Raw genomic sequence first — 9,056 nt, forward strand, 5'->3', positions numbered from 1 at the left:
ACAATGCCATAAATGTTCTTAAATAGACCCCAGAGGGTTAAGGATTACGAATACATTCTAGAAAGTGCTAGTTGGCATCCACCAACAAAATAGAAGGTTTTAGAAGTTGCATTAGAAGTTGGTGCAAAATTAGAAGAATCCAAAAATGGTAACCGAACTTTCGTGAGGCATAACTTTTGAACCGTAGCTCCGATTGACGAACTGTTTACATTTTTGGAAAGCTCTCAAAGCGCTCTATAGCTTTATAGACCACCTTTTCTCATCCCCCATTTTTTGGCCTTATTCAAAGTCATTTAATGCCCCTAACCTAACTTTGAAGCATTCTTAGGAGGTCTCCACAAATCGAAAAACTGCAATAACTTTCAAACCGTGGGGCCTTTTGACCTGATTCTTATTCTAGAATTCTCTAAATTACAATTACATTCATCCAACCAATTTACACCTTCTAGTTAACCAAAATGATGGCTCAATTACATACTCCTTTTTTTTGGCATTTACACGTATCCCAAGGTGTTTAAAAACTCTAACCCAGATTACTAATAGTGGAACTATGAGAGTTGGAACCTTTATTTGACCCAAATGGGTATCCAGAAATGAAAACACATGAAACAAAAATTAAGTCTAAGTACATTTTTTTGGGTGACACAGGATTGCCCTTATACCTCTAGATGCTCCTGCATCATGAACATAAAAACTTGCTCGATCAATACTAGACTTGGTTAACACTAAAATCACTTTGTTAACACTGTGTTCCTTCACTTCTTTCTCAAGTGCTTAGTAAAAATTGTAGTAGCTTGGTTAATACTATATTTCTTCATTCATTGACTGAATTGTTAGATGAAAGTACACTCTAATACCACTAGATGAAGGTACACTTTAATACCATTGACAAAGGACCACTTTGATACCACTTGATGAAGGATTTTCCTCTTAATACCATAAACACATAACAAAAAACAAAGAAACAACAACAATTGGTGATAACAAAATATAGGCTTCTTATTATCACCACAAATGCAAAATTACAAAATTTTGAAATACAATATGCAAACCCAAATGGGTGCCTTCCTTACAATAATTTGCAACAAAAATTTGTGAACTATCACTTAGTGTTATCCTAGATGATGTATAAGCATTCCTTAAATATGCATTTTTACATCACCTAGGGAGTTTCTAGATATCAAACCCTAACCCTTAAGATCAACTAACTCTAAAATTACATATAGAGTCGGCCTGATACACCTTTGACACTTATTTTGAAAAATTTGCTCAGCCCAAATTTAGAAAGCCATATTTTTTGAATTGTTGCTTTGATTGGTTATTATAACTACTTTTTGAAATCCTCAGCTTCTCATATATAGTGCCCAACTTGAACAAGATCTAGTCAACTCCATTTTGGAGAGCATCTGGGGTCTCTAAGGTCTTCAATGGTGAACATGAATTTTTTATACCAAAATTGCACACCAAAAATCCATGATAAATCCATGAATACTCATGATATGGCACTAAACCTCAATTAGTAGGCTGATATATCCAAGACATTTCAAGCTCATGTGACTTACTTAGTAGTAAGCCTCCAGAAACAACCACTCTACACTAAGAAAACCCTTATTCAAGAAACAAAAAGTAAATATTTTTGGGTGATGCAAGATTTGTCTTACAGCTAGGATGCTCTCGCATCAGGCACCTAAGGTAATTTGAGAAGTGACCCTGACACTCAAGTGTTCAAAGGAAAACCAAGATGGTTAACCTCCTTCCTTGCTAGCCATGATGAATCTTCTATTAGTCTCCCTTTTTGTTTGACCAAGTACTCTTCATAAGTTTTGTTCCTTCTACTTTTTCCAACATGACTGTCCAACATCTTCTCAATTTCCTTTGTAGTTGAACTAGTAGTTGGAATACTCCACTATACTTCTACAACTTCATCTCCACCACCTCCTTCATAATACTCTATTAGATCTAAAATGTTAAATACTAGTGAAATATTCAATTCAGTAGGAAACTCCACTTCATAGGCATTTCTAGAATTACTCCTCTTTGTTATCCTATACAGTCCAAACTTCTTCATTTTTAGCTTACTATATGTACCCACTAGAAAATGCTCCTTTCTCAAATGAACCATGACTTAATCTGCAATATGAAATTCCTTATACCTCATTCTCACATCTGCCTTAGCTTTATACTATGTATTCATCTTAATAATGTGCTTCCTCACCTCCTCATGGATATTCTTCAAAATTTTAGCAATTTTTTCTTCTTCAACACTACTTATTTCTCCTTTATCCATTTGCCCCAATTAAAAGAATTTCTAGGACTACTTCCATATACAATTTGGGATGGTGATTTACTAGTAGTCCTATTGATAGAATTATCATATAAAAATCCCTCCTATGGTAAAATCACATCCCAACCTTTTGTTTATCTCCAACCAAGCATCTCAACAAATTACCCAAACTTTGGTTCACAACTTTTGTTTTTCCATTAGTTTGTGGATGAAATGATGAACTAGACTTCAAATATATCTTCAATTTATTCCAAAATATACACTAGAAATACCAAAAAACTTGGTATCTCAATAAAAACTATACTCTTTGGCAAACCATGTAGACTCACCACTTCTTTGAAAAACAACTCTACCACATGAACAATACCACTAGTCTTCTTGTAGAAAATGAAATGTGCCATTTTTGAAAATCTATCAACCACCACAAATATAAATCATGCCCTCTCCAAGTCCTTGGTAAACCAAGAACAAAATCTATGCTAACATCCTTCCACAACTTCTCTGGTACATGAAATGGCTAATACAACCTCATATTCTACTTTGCTCCTTTTTCCATTTGACATAATCTGCAACTTTGCACAAAATTCTTCACATCCTTCTGTAACTATGGCCAATAATAATTCTTAGCAAACAAAGTGATGGTCTTATCTCTCCCAAAATATCCAACCAATCCTCTACTATGCTTCTCCTTGGTGAGATTCTCCCTCATAGAACTTCTAGGAATGCACAACTAACTTCCTTTAAGCATCATGCCATCTTGGATAATAAAATCCAATCATTTTGTCTTGTCAATTGTAAAAATATTTGTACAGGCTTTCTAAGCTTCTTCAAAATCAAGATCCTCTGGAAACAAATTCTTGAGTTCCTTGAACCCAACCATGTTAATCTACATCTCTATCAACAAAATATGCCTTCTACTAAGAGCATCTGCAATTCTGTTAGACTTCTCACTTCCTTGTTTCAAAACAAATCTATAACTCTGCAAAAACTCAACCCACTTCAAATGTCTTTGGTTCAATTTTCCTTGACTATTCAAATATTGCAAATCTTGATGACTAGCATACAAAAAAAGCTCCTTAGGAAGAAGATATTGTCTCCACTTCTTCAATGCTTGAACTATAGCATAACATTCTTGATCATAAACATAATATTTTCTTTTGGCATCATTCGACTTCTGACTAAAATAAGCAACATGCCTAGATTCTTGGCTCAAACCAACTTCTATTATAGTACCACTAGCATCATAGTCTACTTAGAATACCTTATTAAAATTGGGAAGTGCTAAAACAAGTTTCTTTGTAACTTTCTATTTCAAAAGATTAAAACTCTTATTTTCTCTTATAGTCCACTTAAATTCTTTCCTATTCCCTCTTATTATTTTACTCAAAGGCTCAAAAATGCTACTAAAACCTCTAATAAGCTTTTTGTAAAAGCTAGCCAGTCTATGAAAATATCTTACCTTTGCTACACTTCTTGGAGTAGGTCATTCAAGGATAGCCTTCACTTTCTCAGGGTCCATTTTCAGACCTTCTGTTGAAACTACAAATCCTAGGTACATGTCGTTAAATAGATTTATCTTCACATAATAAGCCATCAAAATAACTCTTATTTGCCCAAAAATGAAGACATAAAAAGATACCAACACTTGGGTCACTTTGCCATTGAATTGTACAAGAACCCTCTGAATTTTATAGGGTATATCTCCCCGATTGGATTTACAATGAATAAGATTTAAGAAATGCTTTTAACCTAAAAGTGAAGGCTACCTATGCTATTCTTGGATAGGGAGCAAATGATTACAACTAAAATAGAAAGGAAAGAATCAACATACAACAATGGAAGCATACAATCTTCGCACCCATATATTTACTTAAATAGAAAGAAAAAGATTAGACAAACAGGAAGGACCGCTACAATAAATGAATGTAGTAGTAGAATTCTATTCCATTATTCAGTCTTAATTCACACCTAAACCAAGAATGATAAGAATCTAAAGCACACAATATTCAAAATGATAGAATCCTCATTCAACTCAAAAAAATACTATTTTTGAATGTACTACTGACAATCAAATTATTTTAGAAAACTAAAGAGAGAAACTAAAATGAATAGTTCTGAATATAATCTAAAATTGCCCCCTTTATACAATCTAAAATTTCCCCAAATATGAAACACATAGTCTGTGAAAACAATAGAATCTTCAGGACTCTCCACACCTAGAAAGGAGAAGTACACTGTCTTCCCTTTTCAAACAAAGAAGAACCCTTTATTTCTCCAAAATGTTGGAATAAATAGCTTTATTGTCTCCTCATTCTATTTCATAACTGAATATTGAAAACCAATTCTCTCCTTGGCCGTGACAACTTAAAAATATTCTAATGTTTCAAATATTGTAATGATTAATCTTCTCAATTCAAATCTACACCATTAGATATTTTTTGTATTACATCCAAGTGGTAATCAAGTTATCCCCAAAATAAATCAATCATCCACCCACTACATCCTTATCTTCTAAATTATTTTAATCCATAGTTTGGTTTGGTATGCTTATCAAAACAAAGGATTGCATGTTTTTTAGGACATGTGTCATGGGATAATTGGTTGAAGAAAATTGTCTCTTAGTATTTTTGACACTTATAGATATATTTCATTGGGATATTTGAGTTGTGCAGTAATCTGACCAAAGTTGTGTGTCTTTATATATGTTTCTTGAAGAATTCAAGCGATGACTTTATCTAACCAAGCCTTTAGTTATCCTTCTCTACACTTCACTAGAATTGAGAAATCACCCTTGAAATGGCCATGATCTACTATGTACACTCAAACCTCGTATCAAATATTTGGATGGACATAAGGATTCAATTGATGATCTAGGTTCTAACATGCATGAATCGACATTTTGTCAAATACCTCATACACATTTCCTAGGCTAGCACCTCTTGATTTGGTATTTGGTGCTTGAAAAGCTCTATATCTCAAAGGTTAAAATATTCTTCAAAGTGGGAGGATGGAAGTCTCATCATTCAAATACCCATAAATTCCACTAAGCATTGTTTAAATAATGACAATATCTCTAGAATAGTGCTCACATTTTGTCAAATGGCTCACATTTATTGTTTGTGCTCCCAACCTACAACATTCTTCCAAGACTACACACAACACACTCTATTGGCTCTTGGTAGTGATTGGGCTTCTTGATGCCAATATTGTATGTGGGGGGAGAAGTTTATGTTGAAGGAATCATTACTAATTGAGTGTCAAGTCACTGTTTTGATAGAGAATATCAATAGAATTAATGCCAGTTAATGCTATGAATTGTTGAAAATAAAAGAGGAGTAACTGATAGGGGAGGGGTGAATCAATTACTACTAAAATAAATCCTAGATCCCTTAGATGTTAGTACAAAAATGCAAACTAAAAAACTAAATACTACTGAAGCTTGGTAAACACACTTAGAATGCTGTAACTTGGTAATAACTGAATTAGCTTAGTAAATGCTTAACATATAAACCTCTTAGATGTTGTTTGTGATTAGCATTACTTTAACTAAGTTGCAAACATATAAAAGAAAATAACATGAAAACATATGACACCAGGATTTAATGTGGAAACCCAATTTGGAAAAAACCACCAATTGCAACTGGTTACTATTTTTCACTCTTTTGAAGTGAGCCCTATTAGGAGCCAACCTTATTAAAGGTTATGAAATACACTATTATGTGTGACCCTATTAGAGGATTTAATCACCCTATTAGGAGTGGCCTTGTTAGAGGTCTTGAGACAATTTAATAGAATTGCCACCTTGTTAGAGGGTTTGGAAATAGTTGTCAAGCCAACTCTGTTAAGAGTTTTAGATCACTACTACAATGGTTAGAGAGTAACAATGAGATGATCCAATTTCAATGCAACTAATTTGCTGATTATAGATCTCTGTTCTGGCTTGAATTTGATCCTTCCTAATCAAATATAGCTTTGCTGCTCCACAGGGATATTCTAATTATCCTTCAAATTCACTTCCTCTTCTCATCACTAAATCTTCAATAACATCTTCATGCGTTGCACACACACACACACACACACACACACACACACTCTCTCTCTCTCTCTCTCTCTCTCTCTCTCTCTCTCTCTCTCTCTCTCTCACTTTTGAAATCACAACTTGACCTTATACTTATATCTTCCACTTTGTCAAGTCGGCTCAAATATAACTTAGAATAATCAATATTTATCACCTTAGTCATTGGAATCAATCAATAAATCAATTAAGCTTAATATGACAAAATAAGAAAATCTTTTGTTAGCCAATCTAGCTCAGTAGAAATTAACTTAGAAATGATTTCCTTTGTTAACCAATAGAAGTTTAGTTAACACTACAAACTCGTAAAAATTCTTTGGCAATCGAGTGAGCTCGGTTAGCATTAGTTCCATCCAACTTTCCTTTATTAACTAAGTGAGCTTCGTTAATGCTCACTTTTTGCAACTTTTCTTTTGACACCTAAGTGAACTCCGTAGATATTGCCTTCTAAACTAGGCAAACATAGAAACACTTGGTAGACACAAAAAGCTATCTTCACTGCCCTAGTGAGCTCAACATATACTAACTAATAATTATTATGACATTTGTGTAACATCAAAGACAACACACAATTAATCAATTGTATCCAATAATATCCCTCTTTGGCATTAATGGTAACACAACATGTCATAGCATAATATAATTTTGGATTTAGACTTGAGAAATCCCTTTGTCAATATGAGCTCTTCTTTTTACTAGATTCTATCTTCTATCTACAATAACTACTACCAAGTTCATTCAGAACATTCTCCCTCTTTCAAAAAACTTCTTCCTTAGAAAACTTCTCCCTCTTTGGTTCCAAAAATTTCTCAGAGATATGATAGTAAACTTCTCCCTCTTTGACAACACATTCCAAAGGTAATGATTGTAAATACCAATGTATCTTAAGTACTAATTCATCTGCAATATGCCCTTGCTAATCTTGCACCAACTGATTAATCTTCAAAAGGTTCTGTTTGATGCATCATTAAACTTCATTTAGTGAATTTTAGAGAGGGGAATAACCCCTAGCTTACCTCTTAGATATAGAAATGCATCCTTAGGTAATGGCTTGGTGAATATGTTTTCAATTTGTTCCTTTGTATTCACATATTCCAATCTGACTTCTTTATCTTGCACTAATTCTCTTAAGAAGTGATATTTTATTGCAATGTTCTTTATTTTGGAATGCATTGTTGAAAATGATTGAAAAAGGATCATAAATGAAGAATAATAGAATGGGTAAAGAATGTTTTCAATCATTGTTTTGTCATTAATGTCAAACTTTCTACTTGTAGGAATGAAAATTGCTTAAGTGATCCAAATACTATCAATTGGTTGATTGACAAGGAGGAGGCAATCAATAAGATGTAACTAGAGCACCTAGAGAAAGGTTGAAGTTATGATGTTGTAATGAAGTATAAGGATCAACTAAGCCATTGATGAAATAGTGTATTGATGACATACTCTAAGAGGATGGACACACTAAGACACATCAAAGATGTAAGGTTTAACTAAGTCATTTGTAAAACCTAACTAAGTTCATTGGAGAGAGCCGAGCAAGCTAGTTAGAGCCGAGCAAATTCTTAGTTGAAGTTGAGCAAGTTCAACTTTAGTGTGAGCCAAGTGATTATTCAGGTGCCGAGTATCAAAAAAAGGTAATGGATGCTGAGCAAATTTCTTCAGGTGTCGAGCATTAGTAAACCAATGATGCTGAGTTGCTGCATTATTTGTTAAGTCAAAGATTCGCCAGATCACTAACGATAAGTTTTTTACATTGAATTTTGTGAATTAGTTGGATGATAAGGATGATGAGTAGATGTATCAAAATTTTATGTAAACCATGCAAACCAATTCAAGGAAAATTTTGGTGGACTTATCATGAAGTTTCTAGAAGAAGCAATTTGGAGGGAAAACAATATCATTTTCTTAGATCAAATCAAGATTTGAGTAGAAAATGAAGAACATAACTTCTTTATAAGGAGTTATAGGTCAAAGATCAAAAGTGCAAGAGAGAGTTGGTCATAAGTGTGATCATGCAGAGAAGCCAAGAGAAGGCTAGTGTAAAGTGTCAAGAAGAGGACACAGTGAGGAGTAAGGACAGAGCATCAAGACTCTAAGTTGATCAAGTGACCATAGAGTGCATTGGCATTATGAGTGGAAGAACTCAAGGAGACAGATCTTGAAGGGTGAACAAGCTGTCAGCACTGCAAGGAAGAAAAGCCAAGCAAAGAAAGGAATTGAAGAGTGATCTAAAATTTGCAAGGTTAAAGTTGCAATCTTTATAAGGTCAAAACCTTTCTAATACTTTCTTACCATTGTATTAGATATTGAAACCCTACATTGCTAGGTTAGCTTAATAGCTAGGTGGATAAGCCTCAGGAAAAGGATAGAAGATCCCCAGGAAAAGGATAAGAGATCCTTAGGAGAAGGATAGGAGATCCTTAGAGAGGGATAAAAGATTCTTTTGAGAAGGTGACTGTTAATCCCATAGACTTGGGTGAGCCTAACAACTCTATGTAAATCTTTTAATAGGGTGACATTCTAAGTTGAATGTTCTTAAGTCCTCTAATAGGGCACACTCCTAACAAGGTGTAGAAATCTTTTAATAGGGTCACATTTAACAGTGTGTTGTAGCCTTTAACAGGGCAAGCCTTTAATAGGGCACACCATCAGAAGTGGTTGAAATCAATTGCATAGTTATTTTGTGGGTATCAT

The sequence above is a fragment of the Cupressus sempervirens genome, chromosome 5 (genome assembly GCF_028749045.1).
Source record: "Cupressus sempervirens isolate cs-2001-9-10 chromosome 5, ASM2874904v1, whole genome shotgun sequence".
Lineage (NCBI taxonomy): Eukaryota > Viridiplantae > Streptophyta > Pinopsida > Cupressales > Cupressaceae > Cupressus > Cupressus sempervirens.